General features: G+C 37.8%; 1 pseudogene; it reads right to left on the minus strand.

Annotated features, from left to right (window-relative positions):
- Nucleotides 1-13,607, minus strand: part of LOC139716969 (low-density lipoprotein receptor-related protein 1-like) — a 183,283-nt pseudogene that overhangs the window by 13,160 nt on the left and 156,516 nt on the right.

A 13,607-nucleotide genomic window follows, 5' to 3' on the forward strand; every position in this document is an offset into this window, starting at 1 on the left:
TTGTAGTAAGACCAGGGTCCCGTTTCATAAAACTTGTTATCAGTGACAACTGCCACATTTCTGTGACAAATTTGCTCTTAGCCAATCAGATGCAAGGATTTCAGTAGCTTATAACAACTATGACAACTTGTCACTAATAAGTTTTATGAAACGGGGCACTGCCAGACAATGTAGAGGTGTTAAAGTTGTCTTTATCAGGCTTCTTCTTTTTGTGTATGAGGCAGGGGCAGCTAAACAATGTCTCTTACAGGTGTTCTAGCCAAGTTACAGTCTCAGGGGAAATGTTAGAAGTGTCTATTCTGCATTATATACCTCACTTGATAAATCCTCGATTCTGATTGGTCCAAGGTGCAGTAAATAGTTTTTGCCACACTGCCCAGCAGTCAGATAGTGGCTTTTCAAGATGCATGTAAGTATATCTGGCACACGTATCTATATGTGGGCATTGTGATATGATATTACATGTAATTTCTCTGACCAGTGACATGGCAGCTTCATTTCAATGCCGTAATTCAGCTTAAAACTTAAATCACGTGGGATATGGTATATAAGACATGTATTTACCGGTACTGCTTCTTTTTGGGTTCAGGTTAAAACTATTTGCCCTATATGATTTCTGAAGTGCTATGCCCCAAGATGAAGTCTAAGGCATAGCACTGTTGAGAGATCATCTCTGGGTGAATAGTTTTAACCATGCCCCTCAAAGCAGTCAATATATGTATACTATGACCCTGATGTCAGTCTGAGGGCAGAGATTTGAAAGTTTAATTTTTTTTTTTAAATATCTTCACCTGCATTTCCCCTTTTCATTCACTTTGATGCAAGTCCCGTTATTCATGCACTGGACATTTTGGCACGGTGACTGGACTGTAAAACAGAAGAATAACACATAAAATATGAACACAAATGAGAAAAACAGCAGTCATAGTTTCAGAGAACACTAAGGTAAACATTGTCCAAACATTTAGAGTGTAAAAGACTTTCATTCTCATCAATGGACTGTCAAGGTACACCTGACTTGAACATGCAATCAAAGGAATGCCAAAAATTTACTTGCCTGCAATTCTGCATAATTTCCAAAGTAAGTATCTCTGAAAGTTCTTTTAAAATGGCCCCAACAATGCACTTGAACATGTACATTCTTTATTAAATTAATCCAAAATGTGAGTTACTTTGAAAAAAGATTATTCAAATTTTCCATAATGTTCAAATTTACTGTCATATTCATACTACTGCTGATAATATTCATACAAATGGACACCATCCCCCATGTTTGGTACAAAATGGTTACTACTTCTCAGATATGTCTGCATAACAGTCACATACTGGTATTGCAAACAAACATTGACAGCGCTGTGCTGACTAGAATTTAAGCCGGTGTGTTGGAATGACAAAAAGATCATCATTGTTTGATGAGAGCAATATGCGAAGTCATGACACATTTACAGTAATTTACATGTACATGAGTGAGGAAAGCAATCTGTTAATTACACTACACCTCTAATAAGTGCCTGCTAAATAGTCCTCTACTAACACAGATATCACATAGAACATTGAAATGATGATTTCACGGTCTTTTGTTATCGCTTAGTACTGGCTCCAAACAAGATATCCTTGCACAAGGCTTTGGGTAGTGGGTTGGAACCAGGTACAATCATTGCTAGCAGCAACCATTGTGTTCACAGCTACAAATGTATTTGGGCGGGCTTGTGAGGTTGTTCAGAACCCGTTTCCATGACGATATACAGCTATGAAGTCACACTTTGGTACTCTATAGTTTGGTGATTGAATCAAGCTACAATCCAAACCCAATGCATCAGAGGATGTCTCCTTGCAAAATCTCACCCTGTTCCTTGATGCATATTCCTCTGGTCATGATGTAACCATCCTGGCAGAGACACGTGATGCCTGCGTTGTCTGCCATGAGATCATTGATGAGGCAGAGCTGGTGGTTTGCACAGGACTTTGGCAGACAGGGGTTGGTCAAAGCTGGACAGTGGGGGTAGTTCAACATGGATTGTAAATGGCTCAACTTTTCATCGGCATCAAGTGTGTATCACTTCCAAAAATACATGAGTAAACTAGCCTATGCATTTTACAAACAATGCTTTCTGACATGTTCACAATTCTATTGAATTCATTTTGAACATTAGATGCTCTCTCAGTAAGGCTCCTTTTTGGCTCAATTCTTTAGCCAGGTTTACAGCAAATCACACAAACACTGGCTGTAGTTACTGTTAGCTTCTGAAAGGCAAGAGCATATTCTTGAACATACTTACAACGCATATAATATAGTCACTGACATACAAGTACAGTCTCAATGCATGTCCTTCAATAAAATGGAATTCCATTTACACTCCAGCCGATAAAACCAAATTTAGCAGCTGAAACAACAATAAATATTCATATAATTTAATCTCATAAATTGCACAAACACTGATTATCTTGAACAGCTATGACAAAAGTTATTAAACAGTTACAGTAAAGTTGTAGATACACATTACTAATTCTGTACATGCACATGAATGTGTCAGCCAAGTCAAAACATTTGGAACGAATACTCACTACTATCCTGCTTGTTTTTCTGGACAATCTTGACCATTGACATCCTGGTCAGTGGCTCGGTCAGATAAGTCAGCTGACCACTTTGGGAACTCTCATTCCCAAATTTGTTGACCCTGAAGACCCTGTATGGTGTCTTGGTAACTCCATAGATCCATTCCTCAAAGACATCAACAGAGAAGGGCACACCAGAATCTGTGAAGTCAAAAGTTGAAAAAAGTTCTATCAACTCTTTTTAACATGTGCCACAATGTAAACCCCCTGTGTGCCACAATGTAAACCCCATGTGTGCCACATTATTCTGAGACTGCAATGCACATGCGCTTGTTGAAAACATTCTGTATTTTAAAGCCATGTAACTTGTTATAAAAATGTTTACACTAGACATGCAGTGAGCAAAGTTGTACACAAAATTCTAAGATTTCCAGGGATGTCAATTTAATGATAAATCAATTATTTTTTCCCCTTTCAAATGGCCAGGAGCTACATCATTAGCCAAGACTTTTGCACACACAACTATTTTATAACAGGCAATTACAATTTCCTGAAAAAACAAATCACTTTAGGGAACAATGGTATTCAATCAGGTCTAGGGCAATTACCCCGGGACCCTTCCCCTGACCCTTGGGGGCAATTGCCCTGATACAATTCAATCACCACGCAATGCAAGCTACATGTGAGAGGAATGGAATAGCAAGTACGCTAGTGAAACTATCACTGTACTGTGGTATTTGGCAATCTGTAGATCGGTTTGGGTGGGTTTGTGTGTTTGAGCAAAATATGCAAACTTTGCACACCGTCAACTGATTCAGGCATGCCAACGTGGCACTTGAATAGTTAATGCTAACGCCATGAACTGTATGCATCACAATGGAAGGTTTATTTGTGGTAGCAACAATCTGAGTTCAGTTCATTCAAAACTAAAAACTGTGATACAACACAGCATAACAAACCTCAAGCACATCACACTTTCAATATGGACACAATAAACTAGACAGTCATGATTGAAGTTGATTGTATTTTATTCGCCATTTATCAATAGACTATTTCTGTAATGTATTCAAATTCTATGCATGCTTTACTCGCAAAAGATTGCCTCTCTACTAGAGGGAACGGAATGCTTCCACACAACACTGCTCAGGGAGACTGGGATCGAATGCGGTAGGGGCCTACCCTTGGATCTGGAGGCAAACGTGCTACCGACTGAGCCAAATCACCACCCGGGGAGTTCACTGACCTTTGGGGAAGGAGATAACTGGTACACGGTTGCTACCGTTCAGGTCTGAGCACTCGATGCGGCGCCCCTTACTGTCTGTCCAGTACACCTTCTCGGTCACATAGTCCATGGCGATGCTGGTAGGCTGGTCTAGGTTGCCCTTGACTATTGTGACAAAATTGGAGCCATTCATGTTGATGCGATGAATTCCAGGTTCATTGCCCCATGTAGTAAAAAAGACCAGGCTAGATTTAAAAAAACAAACAAATAAACAAACAAAATGTAGAAAAATAAAAATACATTCACCATTTTTTTTGTAGATCTAGAACCTATTTAGGGCTTGCAATGTACATCAATACAAACTTGCTTTTTTTATAGACTGTCCTATCATATTTCTCAAACATTTGTACAAGTTGAGCTGTTTATTGCAACTGATTGACAAATTGCCCTACTTCGACGTAAATAAGCACTGAATTGATCGGTGTTTTAGTAGTAGCCATGATATTGACCAATTGCCATCACAACTAATGCATGTATATCATGTGTATATATTTTCTTGTTTGTTTGCAATTGTCAACGTGCAATATTTTGTGTCCATTATAATTCATAATGTATCCCATTATGAGAAGCAAGAAATAAATTTATCAAAAGAATTCAATTGAAAATCTATTTCAACAAATACAGCATGCACTGTGGATGCTTCGCATGACGTATCTAGCCCTCCGCCAATGTCATGCAGACAGTTTATGCCCTAGACTGGTGTACATTATGTATCTCTTGGAACTGTATTTAGAGTAATCCTGAAACATCCAGCTATAAATACTGTAAATGACACGTTTTATGCATTGACATGTTGTACTTAATACATATGTGACCGGCGACAATAGTTTCAGGCAAAAGTCGGGAATTTTGAAAATTCATTTTTTCATTGAATAACATTGCCCATTTCCTAAGCTTTACATTGATATAAAACACTTGTATTCTCCGGTACTGTAAGTGGTCATATTAAGCGAAACATAATGCACTTTTTGATTTGTTAGCCTGACAAAATTGCGAGAAAACGTGCTATAAAGATTCCCATCATGCTCGAAGACAATGCCCAGCGGGGATGCGAGGTGAGAATCACCCATCCGTACAATCGTGCCAATCGGGATTAAGCTCCACATCTAGCAACCACAACGGCTTCTGACTGGCTAACTGAGAGAGTCAAATTTCCCGGGCACCTTCTTCGGAACTCGGCATATGGAGCCCAATGCACAATGCTTTTCAATCCCGTTTGTTTACCAGTACGTCTGTCAAGATGGCGGATACGATAATTACAAGCTGCTGGTTACGTGTGTATGGTGCATGTATTACTCAATAGCATCCACACGCTATGCCTGTGCATATAATGTCACGGGAACGGGCGGCACATTCGTATCCACATCTTTACAAATCACGTTTTCATAGCGTTGATTTGTCTCGTAAATTTCATCATTGGAACTCTTTCGAAGGCAAAAAGATGAAAAGGGTATCGCTTCCTGTTTTTTTTTTTTTTCAAGCCGTGCAGGTGTTGCATTGTGCGGTAAACAAGCAGACAAGCAAACAAACAATCAAACACGACTTCACTTTAATAGTTAGGTGCAATTTTGATGTTTACTATGTTGGGTGTATTATGTGAATACTGGTCATTTCAATGACCACTCCTTTTCTCTCTTTGTTGTCTTTTTGAGTCAACCTGCTGTCGTATTTACCACAAGCACAATTAAGAAGTCAATTTCCGATTGTATGTTGCACGATTTGTGTGGCAATTTGCCACTCTGATACGCTTAAACCATGTTCCGCATCGTAACTATTTTCGCATTACGTAAGTTAGTGCTGCATCGTGTTGCTGTTCACGTTTTGTTTCACTTCTGTTGTCAAACATTGCGGTAGAAAAGCTCGGATAGAAAGCCAAACGAAGAGCGTACGGTAAAGACCGAGTGTACTGGTATCTATTGTTGCAACAACAATGGAGCACGCATGCGTGGACAAAACATTTCCGATACGCTGCAAGGCGTATCTCCGAAAGCCAAACTATGTAAATGTGTGCGACGCACTATCCAGCACACACGAGATGCCGCGCCATAGCAACACTGGGCATAGTGGCACGGCATTCGAAAGAAGATCGAAACTGACGAGTGCGATCCAACATAGGCTGTTTAAAATTCCATTTTCGGTAGGAAAAACTTAGTGTTATGCTGTGAAATTTAGTGTAGATGTAGAAAATATATCAAAGATTCAATTTCTGCATAAACCCAAAATCGACAAAAATAATGGTCAAAATCTTTGTACCCCGCCTAGGAGGGAATTTGCACTTGCGTCTTTTGCCTGAAATCGTTGTCACAGGTCACATATTTTATTAGTGGAGAAATGACAAAAGAAAATGGGATTCCATTTTTCCACTAATGAATTCTATTCATTTCTGGTCAGTTTCATTCTGCTTACATTTGTTCAATACATATTTTGATGGACAATCAGTATTCCTTCATCTATGCCATCAGTGCTAAAGATTGATGAAGAATATCAAGAATTCTCCAAGTGGTACACACACACATACACACACACACACACACACACACACACACATTCTTTCATTATGCTAGAAAAAGTTTCCAAGGGGAAACTCCAACAAACACTGAATCTTTAAATTGATGGCATAGAATATAAAATGAGCACATGAAGGGTTTAATAAACAAATGGCTGAATATGAGTTTTCCTACACGAAGGGCAGGTAGCCAAATACCCATTTTGATCTTCTTCTTCTCACTTTTATGAAATGTAAAAGAAAATCTTAATGTAAATGTATTTACTCAGTAACTTGAAAATAATGTGTGCAAAATGAAAATAAAGGATTGATGCAATATGCAATATGCGATATGCAACTTTCTAAAGCACAGTTAGTCCTCCCCTTCAGTGATATGGACTTGTCTGTTTTTGTGTGTGGCACTTACCCCCTCTTGGGATGTACCACTATAGCTTTGGGTGATCCGACAAAGTTTGACAGGAGAATCCGCCTGCTTGATCCATCCAGTTCTGCCACCTCGAGTGTGTTGAGGGCGCTATCAGTCCAGTAGAGCTTGTTGCCCACCCAGTCTACAGCTAATCCCTCTGGTCGATCCAGCTCCAGGAGCTACAAGTGTGTGCAGTGGGGAAATGAGTATTCATCATGTCCCACAGGCAGTAGTTGCATGTCATTCAACTCAACAATGAACTCCACAGTGTGCCATATGAAAGGGGAATGATACCCAAATATACTGTAAAACAAGGAATTTTCGCGTGCATTTTAATTTCGCGAATTTCGCGAGCGCCAAAATTCGCGAAATTAAAATGCACGCAAAAGTTTTTGTCTACACTACATGCATTGAACGCCAGTGGCAATTCGCGAAAATTTCATGCCGCGAAGAAGGCCGTCGGCTCCAATTCGCGAAAATTTCATGCCGCGAATATATCAAGTTTTACAGTATTGTTTTGATATATGATTTAATATGTACATTATTGGTAATCAATTACATGCCACACTTTAATTTAATATTTTTCCATATTAATCTGCTTAGAAATGCCAGTAATAAGCACTGTATAGGTGTTATTCTTCATTATTATTATTATCATTATCATTGTTATTATTATTATCATTATTATTATCATTATTATTATTATTATTATTATTATTATTATCATTATTATTATTATTATCATTATTATTATTATTATTATTATTATTATTATTATTATTATTATTATTATTATCATTATTATTATTATCATTATTATTATTATCATTATTATTATTATTATTATCATCATCATCATCATTATCATCATTATGTCTGGGTTGAGTGAATGTAAGATTAAAATATTTGATATTTATTTCTGCAATTTCATGATATACATAACATACAAATACTTTTCTCTTCTGTACAAATCATAGGATCTTTTAAAGAAGAATTAATAAACTTCATGAATACAAAATATTGACAATCATTTAATACAAATTAGACAGTCTATTGGTAGAACACATTACTGAAGTTTGAGGAACTTTGGTCAAGCCATTCATAAGTTATGAATTTTTAAAATTTTGGTGCCACCATCACTGGATGAAAAGACTACAACAGTTTGTGACATCACTGCTGGACAACGATATAAAGAAAATTTAAAGAGAACTGAAAATACTTTCATTTTTCTCGCATAATGAAAGAGCACTTGACTTCCCTCTTTCAACAAGCTGGGAAATATCATTACCCTTAACCTGTTGAGGATGAGCTGCTTTTGCTATAATACGTTTCCCATAGTCACCTGCCCAAGTATACTCGGGCCTAGTCTTCAACAGTTAACATATGTCAGTAACAAGTAAAGGGAATGTGTTACTGTCATAAAAAAAATGAAAGTATGTGGAATTCTCTATCTACTTTCTTTACATTGTTTTCATGCAGGAATGTCATGAACTATCACAGCCTTCACAGCCATCAACTGTAACAAGATAATACATTATTAATGAATTTTAGAAGTTGTGTATACATGCATTGAGGCAATCATTCAACATTCAACTATCTCTATTACAGGCAACATATTAGACTTTGGTTTGTTCTACAAGAAATTCTGTAATGTATGAGCAGGACGAACCTCCACCGCCCCTATTGAGTTATCCACTTGTCGCTTCTCTCTCCTGGCATCGTTGTTGAGTGGTAACCGTGACAACCTGAACCCCGTGTCGTTGAAGCCGGACATGAGGTAGACGTGACCATTGGCGTAGTGGATGTCAAGAGACACGATTCGAGTTCCGACATCAACACTCGTGTCCTCGCGGAAGAAGGAGTTTGCGCTATGTGTCGCAATGTGATGAAGGGCTCCCTCTTCGGCCACAAACAGATATGGTTCTGGGCCTGCAAGGAAAGAGTTAAGTTTTCAGTCCAGTGAAAACTGATATCATATATATATACACTGCTATCGTCTCATACACAGATGATGCTATTATCATTTATTGGTAATGTGTATACAGTGCTCACCCAATAGTCAGGGCTCGCTTTAGCGAGAACCCTGTTCAATGTAACAAACTTATTATGTGTTATTTCACTGCTTAATTGGAACCATTAACCGCTTTATCATGACATATTTTGGCTGAGACACTTCCATTGTCCATCATAAGCATCCAAAAATTATATGTAAAACCCTAGAAATATTCAAACTGCAGGGATTCATTTCCTAACAAGAAGGATTATTTTCTATTGCCTATACAGAAACAAAGCAAGTACTGTATACGCTGAACATTTCACGAGGTTTTTATTTTCGCGAATTTCGCAAGTCAGGTACTTTTCGCAAAATTAAAGACACATGAAAATATTGACTCTGATCCGGATGTGAATGTGACGTTCACGTGTACACTTCTACGTTCAGTACAGGACTCCACGATCGCGAATTCAACCACTCATGAAATCGTTGGGAATTCCTGATTCCCGAAGATTTAGACTCGCGAAATATATGGCGTACACAGTATTTCATGGAACTGCAATGCTTTACAGAATCATGTCATTACTTCATGTACAGTTTCAGTCATAGAAAGCAGAAATGTGTTCAGACACCATAGATAGCCCAAGGCCTACTTAAGACTGTATGACTTTCACTCTAATTGACCCTTGACCCCTTTGCTCACATACTAGAGGTTCTGTGACATTCTGTAAAGCAAGAAATATTCCCAGCATGAAACATTTTGCATATTGGAGCTGACTGCCTTTTCCACGGCATGAAATTCATCCAAATTTCCACTGGCATTCAATGCATGTAGTGTAAACAAGAACTTTCGCTTGAATTTGAATCTCACGAATCCTGGCTCTCGCGATATTTGTGAAACTAGAAAGCACATGAAAAAAATCTGGTTTGACAGTACTTACCCTCTGCGCGACATGTGGTGGTGCCATTTTGCCGGTTCTCCCGATAACCCTTTACACAGCTACAGACAAACGAACCCTGCTTATTCTCACACTCCTGGGAACAAACACCAAACTGTCTGCACTCATTGATGTCTGCAACATAAATGACACATAAAGCAAGATTTTCAGTTGTCATATCAGCATGTATTTGTTTTCCACTGATGGATCCTTACAGCTACATGTATAGAACAAACAGCTCTACATGTACAGTATGATATGAAGATCTCAGAAATTACCAATCTCAAGACTTAAATTATCTCACGTCAAATTCACATCTGCCATGAAATAACTTACAGCTGGTGGATGAATGGACACTTCGAGTGCCATCAACTTCTGCTAGCAGTTCACAGGCTCACAGTCATTACACAATCTTCTCGTCCAACCTGAAATCTACTCCTAACTATCATTAGAAAAGAACTCATCATCATCATCACCACTGGTATCTCCACATCACCACCACCATTATCTTTGTCATCATGATATTTTATTGATATAATATATATCTTTTTTTATCATAACTTCAGCTGCCACCTTGCAGTGAGCATCTCCTTATTCTGTAACGTGACCACTATACTTCAAATCAAAGTTTAATCATTGCTACTAGTGTAATCATCATCATCATTGGTATCATCATCATCATCATCACTGGTATCATCATCATCATCATTGGTATCATCATCATCATCATCATCATCATTGGTATAATCATCATCATCATTGGTATCATCATCATCACTGGTATCATCATCATCACCATTATCATCATCATCACCATCATCATCATCATCATCATTGGTATCATCATCATCATCATCACCTTCATCATCATCATCATCATCATCATCATCATCATCATCATCATCATCATCATTCTTGGGTGGTGACACAACATTTACTCCTGTGACATTTGCTCTGGTCTTTTAATATTGTCTCCATGGACTTGGGGTGAGGGTTAAGGTTGTGATATGGTTTTAGGTTCAATTTGAAGTGAGGATTCGCTTTAGGGTTAGGGTTATGTTTGTGGGTAGGTTTTGTATGTTTGGCTTATGGTGTGCATATATTTCCTGAGAGCAATTGTCGCAGGAGCAAATGCCATGGAACCACCACTTCTAGCCCCATCACACTTGACGTACCTCCACATGACACCCCATCTGGCTGTAGCTCAAAGCCTGAGTGACAGGTACAGTAGTAGCTGCCATTCACCAAAGAGCACTTGTGGGAACACTCAATGTTGCTGTTATTACAGTTGCCCCCTAAATGAAAGAAATGAAGTCACAAGTCACAGAGCACTGCACGTCGATTCATATCTTTGTTGTAAAACTCAAAGCTGTTTGCTTTAATAGCACATACATGTAATTATCAAATAGTTTTCATTTGCCTGAAGCAGTCATGTCGTGACAGCATTATGACATATAATAAAATATTGTGATTATTTGAGGTTCTTCTATGCATTGATCCCGAAAGCACGGTTTAAAAAAAGAAAAAGAAAAAGCTGTCTTGTTATTACCAAAATGATTTCCAAGTTTGATGACTAATCATAATATTACATGGCACAGAGAGGGAACTCCACAGACAATATTCTCATTCATTTAGCTCAGAAAACCATTCCACCACGAGACAACTTTTCATTTTTGGTTATAACATTTTCTCTTCCAGAATACTTCACAATCCCATGTCATTTCCCCATTATACAAAGTTGTGTCTTGAATATACTACTGTAAAAGCTGTAATTTTTGCATACAGATATTTTTTTTGCAAATGAGGAGGTCACTGATATTTTCACACGCTGCTGTTTTTGCAATTTGATGCCGAGGCTATCATAAGTGCAATAATACTCTAGCATGTAGCAATATTTTGACGTGTTGTTAAATTTGCAACCCACCAGGGATTCACAAAATTTGCAAAAATTAAACCTCACGAAACAAACAGCTTTATAGTAAGTCTCTTGGAATTGTTTAGACCCAAAGATCACAACAGCTCATATGTTTTAACCCATTGAGGACGAGCTGATCTTGCTATAACAAGCATTTCCCATAGACACCTACCCAAGTATACTCAGGCTAGTCTTCGATGGGTTAAGAGTAAAAGGTGATAAGAAAGAAGATTACTCACTGCATCCCCGTTCATCTGATCCATCCCCGCAATTGTCCACACCGTTACACAGCAGGCCCGAATCCACACAGCGGTTATTTCTGCACTGGAACTGTGAGCTAATGCACGGTATGGGAGGCTCATCACCTGTGGTATTTTTCATTCACATATATCAGATTATAATGTCAAATATCATTGCACAGCAGACACACTCATTGGTCTGGTAGCATAGTTTATCATGCTGTTTTAATAGTGATAATCAATACCATGGACTATTACAATTTCTAAACCATTTGTGAGAAAAACAATAGTTATGTTCAGATGGTGATCCTCAACTTTGAGGATAAGCTCTACGGGGTGCCAAGCGTCATACAGATGATTTCTACATGAAATGGCCATTTCGTTGCCAAAATGACTAATTTTGAAACAATACTGACCATATGACTCTTGGCATCCCATAGTGCTTATCGTCAAAGTTAGTTTATTCTTGAATCAAGGATCACCGTCTGAACGTAACTAATATGATTGTCTACTTCTTCAGGGGAAATAGAGTCTTCTTGCACATGGAGTACAGGGCAAAGATGTCACACACATTCATAATCACAGTTCATGCACATCATTAACTTGAAGACATATGCAGAATAGAGTTAAAGTCAACCTTACTAACACAACACTAAATGTCACACCTCGATATAAAAATTTATAATCGATGCATCTCTTAAATTTGTTAGTACTCTAATGAGGGGACCAAAATATAATTTATATCATATGGGATTCATTAAATCAACAAAATATACTATATTGATAATATGACAACATAGATATTTTCCAAATAGCTATGAAAGGACTGTAGAAACTGATCATATTTCGACAAAAAAAAAAAGCACTGGATCTACTACAACTCATACTTAGCTGCATGACATGAATGAGAAATTTTCAAGGCACAAGTACAATGTACAGTTGTACATGGTGAATCACATAGAGAGATCAGAGAGATAAAGTTACAAGCATTTCATTATTTCCAAATCAGTTTGGATGTTTTCTATTGCCATATTTTTTTTTCTCACACAGGTTTCTGAATGTATATAAAAAGAAACTTAGGAAGGAAAAGAACAAAACTCAGATTTCTTTCAAAAAAACAAAGAGCTCTTCTTTTGATACTCACAGAACTGTTCATCACTGCCATCACCACAGTTGTCAATATCATCACAGACAAAGCGTGAATTGATGCAGATGTGATTTGCACAGCGGTATTTGGAGACAGGACAATGCATGGTAGCTGTAGTCCAAACGACACAGAATGGAAAGAAAAAGACATTAGGGTGGTGCTTTCTTCATATCACATACAAATTTCTCAATAATAGCCCACAGCACCATCTCAAGACAGGCTGATAGACAGCCTATTGAGTCCTTTAGAGCCATTAAGATGACACGCGACTGAAAAATGCACATTCACTAACACTAACCTCTAAGTTACAGCAGTGTGACAGGTTTATCACATGATACATAAGATAAGAATCCCTCACAAACTCAGATTTCAAATAAAGTTAGGGTTTACATTGGTAACACAAGTTAACAACCAAAAACAAAAAAGACAATAAAGCTGTGATAGGTAAAAAGTGGTGATTCATCCAACATATCTTACTGCAAACAGCAAACAAGTTGTGTGAGATGTTGTATCAACTTCTTTTCAGAAAAAAAAAAAAAAATAAAGGGAAAAGACTCTAATCTGTACAGGAATAATATCACAACCTTGATATACATTCTACATGGCTCAGTGCCATGCAAAGTGT

Source organism: Diadema antillarum, unplaced genomic scaffold (genome assembly GCF_040938485.1).
Source record: "Diadema antillarum isolate AM-2024a unplaced genomic scaffold, OU_Dant_1.0 scf00000071, whole genome shotgun sequence".
Classification (NCBI taxonomy): Eukaryota; Metazoa; Echinodermata; class Echinoidea; order Diadematoida; family Diadematidae; genus Diadema; species Diadema antillarum.